We start from the raw sequence: 21,021 nt of genomic DNA, 5'->3' as shown, positions 1-21,021 counted from the left end.
TCCTCCATTCAGAATTTCCTTGCCTGAAAAAAAATATTCCCATCCTTACTGATCCTTTTCTTGGTCTTTCTTGGTGTTTCTTTTCTTTCAAGCCTGCATTTAGCCTTTATATATAGAGTTTCATGTAACATGTAACTACAGTTATAATTACATTTGGTTCTACTGCTGACTGGAAAAAGCATTTGCTGGTGGTTCACAGAGCTACAAGTATATGTTGGGATAGGAATAATGGACCTATCCTGGATGTTATTAGATTGCAACTCCCAGCAGCCCTAGTCACCAGCAGAGCTAATAGCAAGGGATGATGAGAACAACATTCTCCTGGGGGAAGCGTATTTCCCCACTCTGCTATATGTGTGGGTGATGTTGAGTCACATCCCAGTGTATTTGAATGATACACAGCAAGAGTTTTACAAAGACCATTTTAAATGCTACAGAATAAAATGGCAGCCCTAGTTCAGTTATTATTTGGGAAAGGATTTTCAAGTCCATACATCTACATTTCCATTCCTTTGTAAAATAATTTTTCATCTTAACATTCTGATAAAAAAAAAAACTACTAAAGATTGTGTGTGTGTGTGTGTGTGTGTGTGCGCGCGCACAGAATTACTTTTACAGAAATAATATTAATTGTAATTCTTTTGATGTAGTATAATCTCAGAGAGATGAGCTTTCCTGTGGAGTGCTTTAAAATGCAAATGTAGAGAATCATCGCTATCTATTTAAGCTGGCCTACTTGACATATTACACCTAACCAATCTAGGTTTCCCTCTGATTTTTGATCTTTTAATATTGGTTCAAAGTCTTGGATAGCCTCATAAAAATGCAGTATCATTTATCAGAGAAATTCTCAACTTGGTATTTCCTTTCAAATAGAAGCTTTTGACCTAGTTTATCTCCCACGTAGAACTTATTCTCATCCATTAGACGCGTAAATGCAACACAGATAAAAGGACTGTATACATACGTTAAAAGAATGTGAAGCAGGCCTGCTTGTTACATAACAGTTTTAAAAGCATCTTATTTTTCTCATTTTTATCAAGGGACATGCCTTAGTGAAATGGCTGGCACATTTGGAAAACACTTGTGAGTTGTCTCATCAACACTCTCCTGTCTAAAGAACTGTTCTTAGTCATTCGGACCTTAGCAGCACTCTCCCCCAGAAGGACTCCTCTGTCATTCTTATTTCCATGAATGATAATGGAGGCAGGGGCAATTTTTTCCGGTATTTGTTATGCGTAGTGAGGTTCTGGAGGTATGAATACAATTTCCTCAAGGAGGAATATGAAGATGTAAAGCACATCAGTTTCTCTAATTCTGTACTTTGAGGGGCCATTGCCCTTCCCATTCTTCCCTCTCCTACCTTCTAACTTTTAAAACTTTTAAAATTAAAAGTAGCCCTATAAGCATAAAATGGGGATTGGAGTAGCATGTACTTAATAGGAATTAGCAGACATGTACTTAATTTTCCCTCATAAAAGTGTTGTTGGCCTAAATATTGGGGAAAGGGATATTAATTTGTATTTTCCCATTGATTATGCTACATTTGTCTTGATAATAATTAATAATTTGTTTTATTTATATACCGCTATTCCAAAGATCATAGCGATGAACAGCAAGTAAGTAAGTAACTCCTTGGCTCATAAACCATTGACGGAGTATAGCAGAGTATCTGACGAATCTTTGGAAGTGTTGTTCACAGCCCTCAGCAAAGATAACAGTGGATGGATGTCTCCCAGAAATGAAGGAATGCACCTCACTGGGAACTGTCCAGCTTTCACTGCCAGGCTGATTAATGACCAGACAAGCCAAGCTCCCGAAAGTGCTTATCTTTATTTACAAAGTGCAAACTAAATAACCAACGCGACTTTTACTATACAGAACTCACAATCCACTCCTCTCTCTCAAAACCCACATCAATTACCGGACGTCCCTGAGTCCACAATGCCATGCGGTCCTACAAACTCAGCCTCTTCCTGTCCCACACAGAAAACTGTCCCCTGTGTCTAAACAGACATATGTTCATTTTCAGGCTTCCTGCACGCTGGCAGTAGAATGATCTTATTGCTATGATCAGCAGCTGTAGCTCATCAGCTTCGTCCTCCGGGTGCTGATTGCTCATGGTCACCACACATCTAAACGTTTTGTGTTAGTTAACTTTTAACCCTTAACAAGTATTTGTGCCATTGAAACTGTGGGAAGTTCAATGGAAAAAAAATCATCAAGGGGCTCCCATAATCTCATTACAGAATATAAAATCAGCATAACAATCACAAAAATAGCGGGTAAAACTAAACAGCGATAATCTAAAATTATCGTTTTAAAAATCTGATGTCAAATTAGTAACAAAAGTGGGTCTTAACGGCCATGTTTTTAAGCCCCAATGAAATACCCATGTAAATTTCTCATGACAGGGAATTTCATAGTAATAGGGCCCCCACAGGGGAAAAAAATTCTCTTGTGCCTGTCAACCTAATGGAATTTGCTGGTAGGCCACTCATCACGCTGACAACTGGTGTTGATCTGTACTGCGCCATTAAATATCACAAAAAACCCAACCACCGTTTCCTGTTGTTTCTCCATACTCTTTTTAAAAAAACCAGCATCTCCTCCTACTATTTCCAAAAAAAGAGGCTCCTTTTGACTTTTAATAATGTCTCTAGAGCAGTGGTTCTTAATGTGGTCCAAGAACCCATCGGTGGCTATGATTTCCTCACAAGGGTCCACGAAGGCTTGAAGCAATTTTATGAGCTTTTACATTTATAAAAAGGAAAAAAAAGGAAAAAATATTTACCCAAGTTATTTTTGTGACAAATTTCAGCTTCATCCACAAATAGTACTAACCTACCACCTGCATTAAAAACAAACAAAAGTTGCAATCAGTTATGAAAATAATTCTTCGATAGCAAAAGATGTACTCATCGTGAAGTCGAAGGCTTTCATGGCCGGCATCCATCGTGTTTTGTGGGTTTTTGGGGCTATGTGGCCATGTTCTAGAAGTTTATTCCTGATGTGTCTGCAGCAACTGTGGCTGGCATCTTCAGAAAATGCCAGCCACAGATGCTGGCGAAACATCAGGAAGAAACTCTTCTAGAACATGGCCACATGGGCCAAAAAACCCACAAAAAATGATGTATTCACCACTTGCTAATTCTACACGTAGTGAGAGCACGAAAATGAATGATTCTGAGTGAGTTGGGGAAAGCGCCTAAAATTTCTTGCTAGCTCACATACAACCAGAAGTCGCCTTCATAGCAGTACCAAACTCTAGTGTTGTCCACCTGTGCCACCACAGTCTCATAACATATGTTGCTTTCCAGAATTCTGCAACTGTGTAGAAAATATTCTAAAAAAATATTAATATTCAAAAGGAAGACTGTGTTCTCAGGAAGAGAGAGTTGGAGTCAGTCAGTGAAAGCGTTGAGACAGATTTCAGAATGATAACTGTGGATTGCTGAAAATGACTGTGTTTCTTTGATCTCTGTGAATAAAAGCATTTGGTTATTGTTGGGTAAAGTGACTTTTTGATGTTATTGTGCTGAATTTTGTAGTAATACATTTTGGCTGGATTGAATTTGAAACGTAAAAGTACTGATATTGATGAGGATGCATCCTGTTCGATGCTTCTTGCAATTGTCTTTAAAAGTGTCACTGTTATAGCAAGGAATATTTGTTGATTGGTTTCATGTGTACATGAGGAAGACAAGCACCTACCACAGTGTGTGTTATGTTATAATGCAGTGATGGCGAACATATGGCACGCGTGCCAGAGGTGGCACTCAGAGCCCTCTCTGTGGGCACATGTGCCATCGCCCCAGCACAGAGTTTGCCAGAGTTTGTTACTAGAAAGCCAGAGGGACATGGCACTTTGCAATAAATGAGTGGGTTTTAAGTTGCAGGTTGGGCACTCGGCCTCTAAAAGGTTCACCATCACTGTTATAATGTATTGTCTGAGGCCATGAAACCATTGAAATTCTGAAAAGAGCTTGATACCAAGTATAACAAACATGCCACAAAGAGCATCATTTTTTAAAAATCAAAAGTAAGGATCAGGAGCTCCAGGAAAGTAAGATAATGGTTAAAAAAGATTGCAACTTGTAACAATAAAAATGCAGTGAATGCCATGGAGCTTTCTCAGTTGATAGCAAAAACCAGAAAACTACACACAGTAGCTGAAAAACTTATATCAACTATTGCAAAAATCATGGTTTCTGCATTGACCAATGAGAACGCTGCCAATGACCTTTCCTTAATACAGTCGGCTCACCCCTTCTGTAGGGGATTCGGTTCAAGTCCCAATATTATCAATGGACACCAATATCCACATTGGCATGACTGTGTCCACACGCTGCTATTGGCAATACTGGGGCCAGCCAGCTGCAGATGCTCCAATACACAAATGGCTGGCCTATGGATGAGACCGGCTGACTGTATGTAGTTAAGAAGTGAATCAACAGTTTGTCAGCCAATATCAAGGAAAAGATATTAGTAAGAATTCACATGTCCCCCTATTTTGCTCTACAACTGAACAAAAGCACAGACATAACAAAGGGCCCATACAGATAGGCCAAAATAAAGCTGCTTCAGGTCACATTGCAGGTTTGTTGTTTAAATGATGCATGCGTCCTAAGAATCCAGAAGCCACACCAAAGCTGTGCTCCAGTCCTTAGGAATGGAGCGTGGCTTTGGCATGGCTTCCGGACTCTTAGGATGCATACCTCCAATGTTAACCGAAGTAGCTTTATTTTGGCCTGTCTGTATGGGGCCAAAGTTACCTTATTGTGGTATATTAGATATCAGCACAAGAAAATATTTTTGAAGAGTTACTGATCATCTCCTCATTGGTACACACTGCAGCTGAAGAAGTATTAAGCAAGTATAAACAAGTATTTAACTTTAAATGTGTTGGAATACATACAGACAAGGCTCAAGCAATGTCTAGAAAGCTCACTGGACATGTAGCATGGATTAAGGAAATCATACCATTGTTGACATGGCACCATTACTGCATACATAGGGAAACTCTAGTTGGTAGTAAGATATTAGAAAAGCTAAAACAGCAGCTTTGCAAAGTTATGGACAGTGTACACCATCAACTTTTGCTACACTGTGAGGCTTATTGGTTACCCTGTGATAAAGTTTTGTTTCATTTTGAGGAACTGAGAATTCATTTTGGGAAATTAAAAATATTTTTATTAAGCACAAATTTTATCGCTTCTTGGCCTTTTGGCTAAGATCAAGTGTAGTAAACACAAATTTTATCGTACAAAACTACATATACAAGAAAGATATAAATAACATACACTGAGCAAAACAAAACACAAGCAAAACAAAACAAAAAGGGAGGGGTTAAACAACTGACTTCCCACTTCCCAGACCTTGGTTATAATTATCTACTTTTCTACTTCGTCTAGTGTGTTACCGTACCTATGAATCCGTTCTATTATTACGTAAGTATCTGTTTGTCAAATAATCACACAGTTGTCCCAATCTCACTTCTGTTATAATTTACAAAATCACATTTTTTTTGCTACTACCTAATCAATATTGCATTAATTCTAGCAACTTGATAATATATGGTTTTATCCAGCCAATCTTATTCTAACCAAAATAAGGGAGAAATGATCATACCAAAACCATAATCATACACTAATTTACCCCTCTTTTCTATTAAAAACGAATATAGTCACCCCTCCTTTCTCACAGACTTGGGATCCACATTCTTGATTAGTCACAGAGGGGCGACCTCCCCCACGAAAACAGAGGGTCAACTGTATTCAATTAGTTCTATCTTACCATATATTTTTCTTTGTATTATGTTTCATGAGTCATAAAATGCATTATCTTATTTATACATCCTGGTCCAAGATCAATCCTCAAAATCATTTTCCCAAACCAAATTCAACGAAACAGCTTTAACAGCTATTTTCTTATATTTGATGTAATGTGTCTTATGGAATTACTGTACCTCCATTTTACCAAAAAAAGAGAGAATAATTCCAGAGGAATAAATTCAAAACACAGACTGTCACATTAGCCTTATATAAGCCCCGTCGATCTTGTTTGAAAATGCTCTCCTGAAGATTCTCTTCAAGCTCATCCCTCACCAATCCACTCCCATAGTGTTGTTGAGTAATTTGACTGCTTTCCTGTCACCATCAAGATATCGCACATGATCCTTCTGCTTCTCCTTTTGTCATCTAGCTATTTTCCCTGTCTACCCAAATTTCTTCATATCTTAAACCAAATGAGCATCTTTTGTAATTCTTCCAGTCTCCAGTTTAATCTCTATAAACATTTTAGTTCTCTAGCTTCTCACAAAACTCACCAATATAATCATCTTCTGTAAATGACCTTACCACCCCACTGATCATCTGATGTAGCGATTGCTTCTTACATTCCTTCTTTCATTATTTGTTTAAAATCATTTTTGAGATCCAAACATATTTGCAACATCTCCATCTTCATCTTTTTAATCTCAAACAAGATCATCTTCATCTGTCATGTCAGTTGGCAATGTCAGAATGAGCAAAAGCCATTTTGACAGCTGTCAAAATGTAATTTTAAGCAATAAAGTTCTTTTGCTGTAACTTAACCCACTTGACCACTGGCTGTGACTGTTGCTATTTCCCTTTTAAGGTTAGCTTTAACTTGATTGTGTTTTCCAAAAATTAGATCTCAGTCCATGTAAACCCACTGGCTGGCCCTGGGAAAATCACACTCTCTTAGCCTCAAGGGATGGTAACGGCAAACCCCCTCTGAAGAAACCTTCCAAGAAAACCTCATGATAGGCTTGCTTTAGGGTCACCATAAATCAGAAACAACTTGAAGGCACATAGTAACAATAACCAGCATAAGTTAATACACAGTTCACCTCCTCTCCATACAGAAAGATGGCCTTGACTATCTTATAAGTAAACAAATTCTTTTCTCTATGAAATTTAAATTGTTGTTTAGATCATCAGAAGCCCATTAGGAACTAATTTAGAAATACTCTTAAATCCAGATTATTTGGGCAGCACCTATTTTTTTCTTTTCATTTCCCACTCTTCCCAGTTCAAATCATCAACTTTGTATTTCCACTACTCTCACTTGTATTTCTCATATGTTACTCACTTTTTCTTTCCTAGAAGCTACTCACAGAAGTCACACATAGCCAATAAATTGTCAAACTCCTTAATTTTGTTGCTTTGCTGTAGGTGGTATTACAGAGTGGTTAAGAAAGTTGAATGGATGGTTGATAGATTTTTCCTGGTTAATAAAAGGCCAGAATAAAGCTACTTCGGGTCTCTTTGGATGTACAGTCGGCCCTTCTTATACACGGATTTTTTTATACACGGATTCAAGCATACACGGTTTGAAAATGTTCCCAAAAAGTATAAATTTACCTTGATTTTCCATTTTTTATAAAGGACACCATTTTGCTATGTCATTATATTTAATGGGACTTGAGCATACACGGATTTTGTTATACACGGGGGATCTTGGAACCAAACCCCAGCGTATAACAAGGGTCCACTGTATGCTGTTTTAATGATGTACGCCTCCTAAGAAGCCAGAAGCCATGCCAAAGCCATGCTCCTGTCCTAAGGACTGGAACACAGCTTTGGTGCAATTTCTGGCCTCTTATGATGTGTGTGTCATTTAAACAGCATACGTCCAAACAGACCCGAAGCAGCTTTATTTTGGCCTGTCTGTTCAAGCCCAAAATGAGCATTTCTGTCAAATACCTTCATCTATTTAAACATGCTCAATTTAAATCTTCAAAAAGAAAAAGTTACAGATTTTCAAGTCAGAGACAAAACTGAAGCAATGATGAGAAAGTTGGAACTGTGGCATCATAGCCTATCAAACTGAAACTATGAGATATTTCCAAACTCACGAATTTTCTTGGCTCCACCAACAAAGAGTTGTCTGAGGAGGGCACATCACTTATTGCACGACTGTCATGTATAGGAACCCTTTAGTTCAGAAATCCATTAGTGAAAACACAGAAAACCTTTATTCAGAAGTTACAGGTGCTCTCCATAGATGTTTGTTGTCAGAACTAACCAGCAAGTGTTAGCAAAGCATAATTAAAGCATGCACAATTTCAAACCTTTGGTGGGCTACCTTCTCATTCATTAAAACAAAACAAAACATGATTTCCCTCACACTTTTCCATGGGAGCCCCCCTCCTTCCCTCACTCCAGACATCCCCAAGAGATTGACCCTGGATCTTTCCAGCACACCCTCAACCCCTTTCTATATGCTCATTAACCCCAAAGGAATGTGGTCAATAATTCTACCAATTAACACACTAGTATCTCACATAATTCAACAACAGTATGGTATAACACATTATATGCAAGCAAAAAACAAGCAAGTGGAGCTATACCTTCTTAGCCCAACATTCAAAACCATGGCAGCCAAGCAGAAAGACTCAGTTCCTAACAGTGACATTTTAAAGCTTTGCAACACAGTTTCTGTGAATATTTTCCTGTTTCTGATGCAAGCAAAAACTGGATTAGAGAGCAATTTTAAATGTGTATAAATAGGAGGGGCTCACAGTAGAAGAGGGAGACAAGCTCATAGAAATATCTACGGATGGTGCAGTGAAACTGCAGTTCAAGGAACAGTGCTTTCCAAATTTCTAGGCTCACTTACAAGCAGATTTTCTGGAACTATCAAAGAGGGCTATGAAAGTACTGATGCCTTTCATAATGCCATACTTATGGGAAAAAACATTCTCTGCTCTCTTAAAAATAAGTTTAGAAACTATTTTAAAAACGTCAAGTCAGAACTCAGAATATAACTTTCTGCTACCAGAAACAATATAACTACGCTTGTAATTGAAATGCAGCACCAGCCTTCTCATTAATTAGTGAATTAAAATTAACAAGTAACATTAGCCTGTCTTCAGGTGTTGTTGTTGTTTTAAATTTGTATGGAATTATTCCAATACAAATATTATAAGAGGAGTGTGTGCATTCACTTATTTCTCCCTTTTCTCTAAATTTAAATACTCTTGATGAGAAACTTTAAATAAATATTTGATGCACTTTAAGTTTTATATCTTGAATTAAATCTTAGTAGTCTGTGGCAACAAAAGATATTGAAAGGGGGTCTGTGGTGAAGAAAAAGTTAAGAATCACTGCTCTAGAGCATTATCATTATAACACCAAACTCCAAAGCAACTGTTGCTGCTGGATGAGATCACTCCCATATATAGAGCAGTCTTCCATGAACCCAGTCCATAAAAATCAGGGACTCTGTCCCATAAATTTAAGTTCAACTCTGAAATAGCTCAAATACGAAGAGTCTTGAGTCAACTTAAACTAGTGGTTCTCAACCTTCCTAATGCCACAACCTTTTAATACAGTTTTTCATGTTGTGATGACCCCCAATCATAAAATTATTTTTGTTGCTACTTCATAACCACATAAAATATGTGTTTTCCGATGGTCTTAGGTGACCCCTGTAAAAAGGCTGTTTGATCCCCAAAGAGGTCGTGACCCACAGGTTGAGAACCACTGCCTTAAACCAAATGGGGATTCTTATGGGTGGCCTCTCCCCGCCACCCTCTTTTCCACTCACACACATCACATTTAAACAGATAAAAGTCAAAATGCACAACGGAAGGCTGAAGGGAACAAATGGGAGAGGAAGCCTGGAAGAAGGAGGGGAAGGGGCAAGTTGCCACAAAAGCGATTGATTCACCTGCTCCAGAACTGCACTTACAATTCCGTGCTGCAATCCTTGTTATACTGTATAACTAACTAGTCATATACAACTGGTGCATTTGGCAGGGATGGACTGATCTTGTCAAAGCACACCAGCAACGTAATTGGGCCTTGTTGATAATGAAAATGCTGCAGAGAGATTACAAAAGAAAAAGAATTAAAAAATTAAAATGAGGCATTTGGAGGGCAGAAACAAGGAAACCATGTACTGCAAAGAATACCTGGTAAACAGGAAGGGGTGAGAGGACTAGATACACCCATACTGGACCACTACAGTGTGACTTCAAAAGTTTGCAACATGTAGTTGTGCACCAACAAAGGTAAAATTTTTGGATGTTATTGAATTTGCTATATGGACAGCAAGGCTACCCCTAGATTTTTTTCTGATTTCAAGATACTGCATTTTAGCTGTCACAGGGCAATCTTAAAGAGAGAGCCAGTGAACTGGGGCCTTGCCATATTTCTAATATTGGGATTACACCACATAATGTTTTCCTAATGCAAAACATGAAGACTTCTTAAGAAATTAAGTGTTCTCTACCTACATAGGAGCCTGTGGCTTCACAAAGGAAGAAGACATGCTGGATTCCAAGGAAACATCTTCTTTGAATTGCAAATGGGCATTAAATTTCCTTGACTTTGAAAATCTACCAGTGGCATGACCAAAGGGTGAGGTGCCAGCCTGCAGATAGCCCTCCTTACCATCTGAAGTAATACCAGAAACAGAAAATGCAGGCCTATCACTAACATCTTCAATTGTTTTCTCCTGTTTGGCTGATGAAGAAGTCAGTGTGACTTCGAAAGCTTGCAACATGTAATTATGCATTTTGGTTGGCCCAATAAAGGTATCATTGGCGGGTTACAAACCATCGAAAAGCGGCGCTCTGCCGCTGCCGCCGGTTGCTGCGTCTGGGAACCGCAGCAGCCAAACCGTGCGGTTCCCGGACGCAGTAAAGAAGCGCCAAAATGGCTCTTCTTCTCGTGCCCTGGGGCGCGACGTGCGGACGCTAAGCGTCCAGCACGTAAAGATGGTGGTGCCCGTGTGAATAGGGCGCCGCCATCTTTACGCCCTCGTCACGTGCTAGGGGTGAGGCCGGTATGGACACTAGGTCCTCGGCCAACCCCTAGCACGTGACGGGGGCACCACAAAGGCCCATTTCTAACGGGCCATTATTTGGATGTTATTGTATTTGCTACATGGTCAACACTGCTACCCCTAGATGTTGTTTTGGACCCACACTATTACTCTTTCTGGAAAAGTATCAGTCTTTTTTTTAAAAAAAATCCAAATGGTAGGAATAAAAAATGCCAGGATAGGAAAAGGGACATTTCCAAATACCCTGTAATTAACCAAATGTTATTTGGCTTTTGGAAAAAGCAGCAGTAGTAAAAATGCCACCTCCTGACACATTTGTCCAGCCGGAAGGACTTCTTCGTGGCCAAGCAGGGTTGTACAGATGAAGAGCAGGAATACACTTATGATGACCCCATGAATGAGAGACCTCCAAGTCATCCTTTCATCAATAGTCCTGCTCAGGAATCTCTGGCTTCCTTCACTGTGTCTTTCCATCTGTAATGTTGTCTCCTACTTTTCCCATTGCCTTCCAAACTGCCAAGCATTAAAAAAAAAATTCTAATGGGTCATAATTATCAAAATTCAAAATGACTTTAATAGATTAGAAAGCTGGGGCAAAACTAACAAAATGAACTTCAACAGGGAGAAATGTAAGATACTGTACTTAGGGCAAAAAAAATGAAATGTATAGATATAGGATGGGGGACGTCTGGCTTAACAACAGTACATATGAAAAGGATCTAAGAGTCCTAGTAGACCATAAGTTGTACATGGGTCAACAGTGTGATGCGACAGCTAATAAGGTCAATGTGATTCTAGGATGAATCAACAGAAGTATAGCATCTAGATCTAGGGAAGAAATAGTGCCACTCTATTCTGCTTTGGGTACACTTCACCTGGAATACTGTGTCCAGTTCTGGGCACCAGTTCAAAAAGGATGTTGACAAGCTGCAGCATGTCCAGAAGAGGGCAGCCACAATGGTGAAGGGTCTGGAAACTGGACGTTATTGAGCTGCGGATGTTTAGCCTGGAGACGGTTAAGAGAAAATGCTCAGCTTTGGCCACCTGTCATAGCAGATGCATACTGTCATAACTCAGCTTTGGTCAAACCAGATTTGGAGGTTTGGCCTACCAGAGTTCAGATTTATTGATCAGAATGGTCAGATGGCAACACTGTGTGTTATGTGTGTAAATGTATGTAACATTTTGGAAATCCTGTACACAGCTTCAAAGGGAACACTGTGTTCCACTGTGCTCCAAGGGGAACAGTGTATTTAGGAGCAAGAGCAATGCATGTGCCATGAAGAATGTGATATGATTTTTTTTCCTGTTCAAAGCAAATATAATTTCTAACATGAGTGATGTATAAAATTATTGATATTGCATACTGAGCAGAAAGTTAAAGTGCTTTCTGATCAATATTATGTCATTCTCAAGGTGTTGAGGAATCCTTGATAGTTGACAGATTTTAAGAAACCACCTGTTTAACATATTTAGAGAACATAACAATTCTTCATGAACTTCCTGAGCAAGAATAGGTTGGGTGCAGTTAATACTGCAGCCTGTATGTAATTGTTAATCTGCAATAACAAGGGAACTGAAAATGAACTGTAATACCTATTCTTTTGTTTCAATAATGGTTTTCATAAAGAGATGTAGCAGTGCATTAGGAAGTCAAAATTCTCACTCTTCAGTGACACAAGCAGATTGTGTGAACCAAAGACTGCCATAAAAATCTCTTCAAAGCAATGATGAAAGGGAGAATCATTTAGAGGACCCATCAGAAGCCGATCTCTGTCCTCCACGTTTCAGAACACATGTGATTATAGCAACAATAATCTCTTCAGCTAATGACCCAAACAATTCACACACACACACACACACACACACACACACACACACAGAGAGAGAGAGAGAGAGAGAGAGAGAGAGAGAGAGAGAGAGAGAGAGAGAGAGAGTAAAAAGACACACCAATAGTAGAAATACATATGTATTTTTGCTTTAAAAAATCCTGGTGATTAAACTGTATTATGACTTTATCAAATGAGCCTTTCAATCTGCTATTAAAGCTAAAGAATAGCATGTTTGGCGATACTTATCAGATATTGCAGAGATTGTGTTGCTTCTTCACTCTTAGAGCATCCTTTTTCATTGACAAGAAACACCCATCAATAAGTTCCCAAACATGCTGCTGTAGCATTTCTCAAGTGCAGTAACTTCCTGGCATGGCTGTTCCAATATTAGGCAATCATATGGGTCAGTGTTCCCACCGTCCTCCTCCTCCCACTCTCCCTTCCTATTCCAGTGCCATCTTCTCCATGCTGTCCCCCCCAAAGAAGGAATTATTGCTTCCTCGTCACAACCTCAGAGGAAGGAAAAGGCAAAACTCCTCTGAACAAATCTTGGCAAGGAAACCTCATGATTGGTTCATTTTAGGATTGTCATAAATTGGAAACAAATAGAAGAAGGCACACAAATCCAAAAAGGTTCTATGTCCCACATGAACTTTTTTCTATGTAATGCGATTTTTAGAGGAGTGCTGATGAGAATAACAAATTATTGGCACATTTGGACAGGAGAAAGCAAATCTCTGGATATCGTTAAGGTCAAAACCAACAACTTGATCTGTGTGTGCAAAATAGGTGGGATTCTATGAAGTGGGTCTCAAACAGGCGTAAAGTGATCTAAAGCACATTCCTGCTAAGTCTTGCTACCACATTTTGAAACACTTTTCAAGGAAACACAGCCCTGTCTAGAGTTGCATTTCAGTAATTGAAAATGAGGTGATTAAGTTATGGATCATTATGCCCAGGCCTTCAGCTGTTTGCTTGTGCAGCAGGTTGGGAGAGCATTTTACATGTCTGCTGAGACACAAAACAGCACAGAGAGGACAACAAGCAGTGGAATCAAGAAGGCTGCCAGAACAAGCTGGTCATTATAAGCTCTTTATTTTCCCCTTCTCCCTCCTTATTTTTTATTTCTTATCTGTCCCCCTTTAAATTTAGACTGTAAGTAAAATGACAAAGATGGCCTACTATTTACTTTATAAGCCATTTGGGGAGTCTTTTGGCTCCACTGTTCCTAGGCCCCAGATCCTGCTCTCCTACTTTCCAGTTGCCACTGCTCTTACCACAGATGGAGAAGAAGAGCAGCCAGGCTCACTTTTATCCTGCCTAGACCTAGTTGTTGCTGCTAAACGTCATTTGCTCATTCCCATCATCCTCCTTTCCTTGTATTTCTTGTCTTATTTAGTTAGTAAGCCTGAGGGCTAAGCCTGCTGAATTAACTCTCATAAGACAAGACAAGATGTAAGTGATTCAAACAAATAACAACTGATAATATGTTTAGGCAGTATGTGTTGTGTCCTTCTCAGCAGACCAGTGTTAAACGGCTCCTGGTCCATAAATCCTGTGACCACATTGTATTAATGTGTTCATATGTGCTCCATTTAAAGTCCATCCTCTAAACCACTCTTTTGACCCATTACAGCACTGGAGTTCACATTCTCTCTTGAGAGACGACCTTATTACATGAGCTCTCTACAGGTTCACGCTTAGATGATTTAAGGCAAAGTGTTTCTTCATCAGTTCCTCCCTATGGATCCTATGTTACAATACACGGAACAATGGAGGCAAGTTACAATGAAAGAGATTCCACCTAAATATTAGGAGGAACTTCCTGACAGTAAGAGCTGTTTGAAAGTGGAGAGTGGTGGAATCTCCTTCTTTGGAGGTCTCTAAACAGAGGCTGGATGGCTATCTGTTGGGGATGCTCTGAATATGAGCTCCTGAATGGCAGGGGGTTGGATTGGATGGCCCTTGAGGTCTCTTCCAACTCTATGATTCTATGAAATCTACCATGTGCCAGCAGCAACATCATGCTTTTACCCAGGGACTGCAGCTGCTATAAATCCTTGCCAATTCCACTCTCCACTTTCATCCTCTCACTGCTGCTGCTATCTCTGTCTATGACAATGGACAAATGAATAATACTTCATCTTCTCCTGCTCTGTAAATGCTTTCTTCTATGAAGTCATCTGCTCTGAGCAGAAAACTTCTTTGTCTGCCCCAGATTTGGCTGGGAAGCCTGCAGGACCTATGCAGCCAGGTCCCATCAGCTCCTCAGGGAGCCATGTATTTCAGTGCTATTGTCCAGCCCCACAGAGATCAACTGCCTATCTACCACTCTTTAGACCACACTGGGGCTGCAGAACTTTGTAGTTACATCCTCCTGGGGTACAGCCTTGTCACATAGTGAAAATGAGGGGTTGAACTGTTAGGAGATTTGTGTTTATGATCAGTAGTGCATCGTTTGTTGTGTTTAGGGGTGGAGGGGCAGGATCATGAGACAGATATGCCCTTAGCTAGCTTTGCTTCTTGCTTGCATTTCCTCAGTGGCCTTGTGTCCTCCTGTTTGTTATTTTCTCAGGTTAGTTCAGGACAAAGGACTGCTAGTGCTTTATTGTTCTCCATTACAAATTCTATTTTTATAGCTGCATTCTGCTCAGGGATTCCTGTTGTAGCTTAGCCACTCATCAGTACTCTTGGCATCTATGAGACTGAGATCATGGTGGACATACTGTTCTAAAGGTGGTCTTTGTTCTCCTGCAGACATTGATTTCAACAGAGCTTTACATATGTGTGTGTAAAATGTGAAGCCCAAAATATTAATTGCTTCATGCCAGTTTCCATGTGAGCACGACCAACTTGGAAGAGAAGCCCATTGTCTTCATCTTAAACAGTGAAATATGACTACTTTGATTTCCCGTTTTCTTTTCCATTTGTGTTCTAAACCTTATATCCTGTCTTTCGCATGTGCCACATTCTTCCATAAAATTTATTTTCAGACTGTACCTTTGCCAGCATTTTCCAGCTAGTTTATTTGTTTTGCCCAAGTATGCTGCCTCTTCTATTACGTGGGTGCCAAGATACAGTGGGCCCTTTGTATCCATAGGCTTGCCATCTGTGGACTGGAGCACCCACGGATGGCCCTGCCCCATTCTCCCCAATGGTGGTGCGTGCACGCGGCCATGCTAATGCAACTGCATGTGTTGCATGCCACCATTAAAAACAATAGGACTTGAAGCCCCACGATTTCTGGCTTCAAGAGGAGGGTCTGGAATGAAACCCTACAGATGCGAAGGGCTGACTGTACATAGATTCAACCTAGACAATGAAGAAATTGAAATAGTTAGAGTTCTCATACCTTGGATGAAACATTCATAAGAACAGTGACTACAGACAAGAAATATGAAGAAGACTAGGAATCGGAAGGGCAGTGATGAAAGAACTAGTTAAGATTCTCAAGAATAAAGACATACAACTGAACACCAAAGTCAGAATTGTCCAAGGCATAATATTCCCCATCACTATGTATCGCTATGAGTGCTGGACAGTAAAAAAAGTGGATAAGAAAAAAAATTCATTTGAGATGCGGTGCTGGAGGAGAATGCTGAGGATGCCATGGGCAGCCAAACAGGCAAGCAAATGGGTTCTAGAACAGATCAAACAAGAACTCTCCCTGGAAGCCAAGATGACGAAACTGAGGCTGTTGTACTGTAACCATATCATGAGAAGGCATGACTCACTCTAAAAGACAATAATGCTAAGAAAGATGGAGGGCAGCACAAAGAGAGAACCACACACCAGATGGCTAGACTCAACTAGGGAGGTTACAGGCATGAATCAACAAGACTTAAGGAGAGCAGTGGAGGATAGAGGAGCTTGGAGATGCCTTGTCTACAGGATCAGCATGAATCAGAGCTGACTTGAGGGCAGTTAACAACAACAAATACCACATTAGCTTTCCAAGCTTACAGACTTCATCATCTGGAAAAGATGGTTAAAATCATGTATGGTTAGCATCATGCAATAAACTAAAAGACAGACCCAGACCTCCAAAGGGTATGCATTGTTGCTGCAATTGGAGAATGAATTTTTTATTGTTCTTCTTTCATTGCTTTTGTTGCCAGTCACCTCATGGCCATGAGGGGTTTGGTCTAACTTTTTTGTCTTCATAGGTCCTCCCTGAATAACACTATCACTCTTCTTCACCTGCATAGTATTTTGCCATCTTTACCTGAAGAAGAAGTCATTGTGATTCAAAAGTTTAGCATGAGATATTATTTCATGCATTTTAGATCACCTCATAAAGCTATCATAACAATATGTATACTCAAAGTTTTGAAAAAGGCCATCATTTCATCCACCTCAAGAATGTGGAGTTATCATTTCCAAGAGTGTACTCTTTATCGCATTGGGATTTTTTAAAATTATGTCTGAAGCCCCAAAATGTTAAGGCAAGGAAACCACTAATGTAGACAATAAAATTGATTAAACAGAGTCAACAGGGTGGGCACAGTACATTAAAAGCAAATGCAGGAAGCCAGGTTGCTGCTCTTACACACAATAGGAGAGCTAAGAGCAAACAACTAGAGAGGATCTAATTTAGCTAGCCCAATTTAATGTGGCATTAGTGGCTAATGGAAGTTGGAATTGAATTATAGCCGCACATTGATGACACTGATGGGAGGTGGGGAGTGATCTGAACATTAAACAGAGTAAGATACATATTTTTCTTTCAGCCTCAAAACCTTCAGAATGTAGTTTTCTCTGTGAAGTCAACCAGAGTCCAATTTTCCTGTTTGGATAATGTCAAAGTGCCTGATTCAGTCAACAGCTAATGTCAATAAAATGATTTCAGACTTCCATATCAATATGACAGGTTTTGCATCTAAGAAAGCTATATGATTATTATATCTAACCTCCTGACAAAAGCTACAGAAAACAAATGTGCAAATCTCTGTAATTTTTAGATGCTTCTATAAGGTGCAAATGATTATGGTATCTTCTATAGACGTTCCATTTAAAACCAATTGAATATAAAGGCTGAGCTAGAAACACTGTAATTAGTGTTACACTGAACTGTATTTTCTGATTCAGCTTTGCTCATTTGATGATCATTCTAACAGCAAAGCTTTTAAATTAGAAAGCTGTATTCAAGTCAAGCAGGCAAGTTATGTCTTGTATCACTGTTGATGAAAGGTTAGATGTTCGTTTCCCACTCAACATTTAGTAAGGAAACTAATACAGCCTTACTGTTAAATGGTGTATGTCCCCTCCAAAAGTGCATATTAGTAGTCATCATTTAAAAAATCCAAATCACATCACACTTCTCTGTTGCTTCCTGGTGTGGATACGTTCTACAAACAGTTATTAAATTTAATATAGGCATTCTAATCACAATCATAGCAACTATACAGATTCAATATGAGGGGGGTGGTTAAGCTAAAAGAAACCCTCCCATAGTTACCTCAGGTTTGAGAAAAGAACTTTTGTATATGCAGCTAGTCACAAGATGTGTGCTACTAAATGTATGTTTGTGTTTTCCAAAAATTCAAGTCATACAAAACTATATTATGGCCTGTTACAGACTGCCAAAATAAAGCTGCTTCGGGTCTCTTTGGAGGTATGCTGTTTAAATGATGCATGCATCCTAAGAATCCAGAAGCTGCACCAAAGCTGCATTCCAGTGCTTAGGAATGGAGTGTGGCTTTGGCACGACCTCCGGACTCTTAGGACCCATGCATCATTTAAATAGCATACCTCCAAAGAGACCCGAAGCAGCTTTATTTTGGCAGTCTGTAACAGGCCTAAGTTAGCTGATGTAAAGTGACTGGTGCCAATGTAAAAATTAATGGATCCTTTAGAATCCCAGATCAAGGTACTCATTTCAGTTTCCTCTACCAAAAGACAACCCCAGCAGTCAATTTACTACTCACCAGTCTCTCCACCAATATTTTTCAGCAAAAGCAAATCACCCTTCCCTATCCTCATCTCACACACTTATGTTTTGGTCTATGCTTCTCACAAGCCACAGCCAGCATTTCCAGTGGTCAGGACTGGATCTTGCATAATTGGCCAGGGGTAGGAGTGGAGGCTTTCTTCACATGTGAATCTGTCAGTATTAAAATGAGTGCTAATGTAGTCATGTATTCTTCATGAGTATAAAATAATCATTCTTACATTCTTATAGTGGAGCAGAGGTGCATTGAGGAAGTGTGTCTCAAATACAAGAGTACACCAATAAATATGGCTTCTAATGGGAAAAAATAAATGAATTTACTAGTAACCCATGGCTAAAGATGGGGGAATGGAATATGGGTTCTGGAATATTTGTTTTTAGAGTTATGAATGAAATGTTTAAAACAAGGTATTCACAAAGGTATTACACCGAAAACCGTTTGTAAAAACCATTTCCTAAATGCATATACATGTTCCCTGCCTAGGAGAAAAGCCATTGCAGCGTAGGAAATCTAGTGCTTTTTAGCATCCCCCTTCCCTTCTAGAAGCTCCCAGAAAGGAGAATCAGAGAAACTGTAGCTGAATCCTCTCCTTTTCTAGCTCCCATCTCCCACAGCTAGGCCAAGAGTTGAGAGAATGAGAGCCCACTAGTTTTCATCTCAAAGAGAACCATCTTAGCTGTGCTGCAATGTTCAGGTGCCAGGCTGAAGAGTTCTTTGTGGCTGCTCTGTCTGTTACTAACTACAGACCTATGTAATGTGTTTCAACCTGTTACAGGCTGAGCAGTGAACACGCTAATAACCATACTGGTATTCATGGCCATTTTTCTCTGGTTATAATTGGTCATGCTCATTACACTACCATTTAAATAAAACAACATTTGAGGAACAAAATTACTGCGCTTCAAGAAGTTCAACATTCTAACTATTCTACCTAGATTTATCATTGTCATATGAAGTGAGAGACACTGATCTCAAAGAGATACTTGAAGTATGAGCTCATAGCTTTCTCAAGATCCTTCTGTATTCTATAAGGAATTGTAACCTTCATCTCTTTATGTATGACTTAGTCAAAAGTCAGTCATATTCTAGATCTCTCTCATACACTATTGTGTTCATCCTCACTTCACATCTCTCCAATAAACACAGCATCTTGCTCAGACATCCTTGACAAAACGCTCCCAGAGAGGTTGTATCATCACAGAAAGCTATTTTGTTCCTCTCAAGAAAGAGAACAAAGAAATTCTGCCACTAGAAAAGAACCTGAGGCTCTAAGTAGCTTTTTTTCAATTGCACACATAATTCTAATAAAATATTCTCATCATTCCACCCTGTGGCTACTCAAACAGGGCTTCTCACAATTTCAGAAACAAACATTTTCATTTCAGAGAAATGGCTGATGGACTATTTTTTAAAATTAATTTTTAATGTATCTTTACTGTTATTACACACCAACTGTAGACATTAAAAGAACCAATACACACTATACACTTATACCAACTAGACAGATTTTAAGACTATAGCGTTCCCTTCTTTTTACCATAAACATATAACATTTTTGACTTTCTGTTCATCAAACTGAAAACATAAACATAAATATATTAACTTTTTCTTCCTAATTTATAATATATATATATATATATATATATATATATATATATATATCTTCATATATCTATACCTTCTTGTGGTCCTTTCTCAGGCTTTTCAATAACCTCTGCTGAGAAAGAACTCAAAGATTTGCACTTCTACTCACAGATCATCTCACAGGCAATTGCTCTCTCATTACCGCTGTGATGCTGATCTATTATTAATAATAATAATAATAATAATAATTTGTTTTATTTATATACCGCTATTCCAAAGATCATAGCGGTGAACAGCAAGTAAGCTAATTAGCAAGTAAGCTAATTTGCCCCCAACAGTCTGGGTACTCATTTTAGCGACCTCGGAAGGATGCAAGCCTGAGTCGAGCTTGGGCCCTTTTGCTGGTCTTGAACTCGCAACCTTGTGGTTTTGAGTGAATGGCTGCAGTACAGGCATTTAACCACTGCGCCACCAATATTATTATTATTGAAGTTGTTGTTTATTTATATAGTGCTATAAGTTGTGCATGGTGCTTTAGCACCTGCCAGAGGCATACAGTGTAAAATCACAAAATACAAAAATAGTAAATAAACAATTTATCCTGTTATGCTGAGCCCATTAAAAAGTAACTGAACCTCTTCACCTCACTTAATTCTTTGTTACCTGGGAAGAAGGCTCAGGTAATAGGAGGACTCCTATTATCATAACATGCCTCATGCAATAAGGCTCTCAGAGGTATAGCAGGAGCAGGAATAACTTTAAAATCTGGGAACTTCAGTGTTTCACAAACTCATGATCATCTTTCTTATTTTGTTAAATGTACTGGGTACACAGAA

General features: G+C 39.2%; 1 protein-coding gene and 1 pseudogene across 6 annotated transcripts in view; one reads left to right on the top strand and one right to left on the bottom strand.

Annotated features, from left to right (window-relative positions):
- The window catches only part of LOC149309408 (poly(rC)-binding protein 3-like), a 256,438-nt gene that overhangs the window by 214,434 nt on the left and 20,983 nt on the right, over nt 1-21,021 (bottom strand). The gene's annotated exons all lie outside the window — the stretch shown is intronic.
- LOC149309409 (U2 spliceosomal RNA) lies at nt 5,211-5,277 on the top strand (annotated as a pseudogene).

Source organism: Sceloporus occidentalis, unplaced genomic scaffold (assembly GCF_023333645.1).
Source record: "Sceloporus occidentalis isolate IW3139 unplaced genomic scaffold, rSceOcc1.0.p SCAF_7, whole genome shotgun sequence".
Taxonomy (NCBI): Eukaryota; Metazoa; Chordata; class Lepidosauria; order Squamata; family Phrynosomatidae; genus Sceloporus; species Sceloporus occidentalis.
Note: the sequence above shows the minus strand (reverse complement) of the source record. Positions and strands in the feature narration are given on the sequence as shown.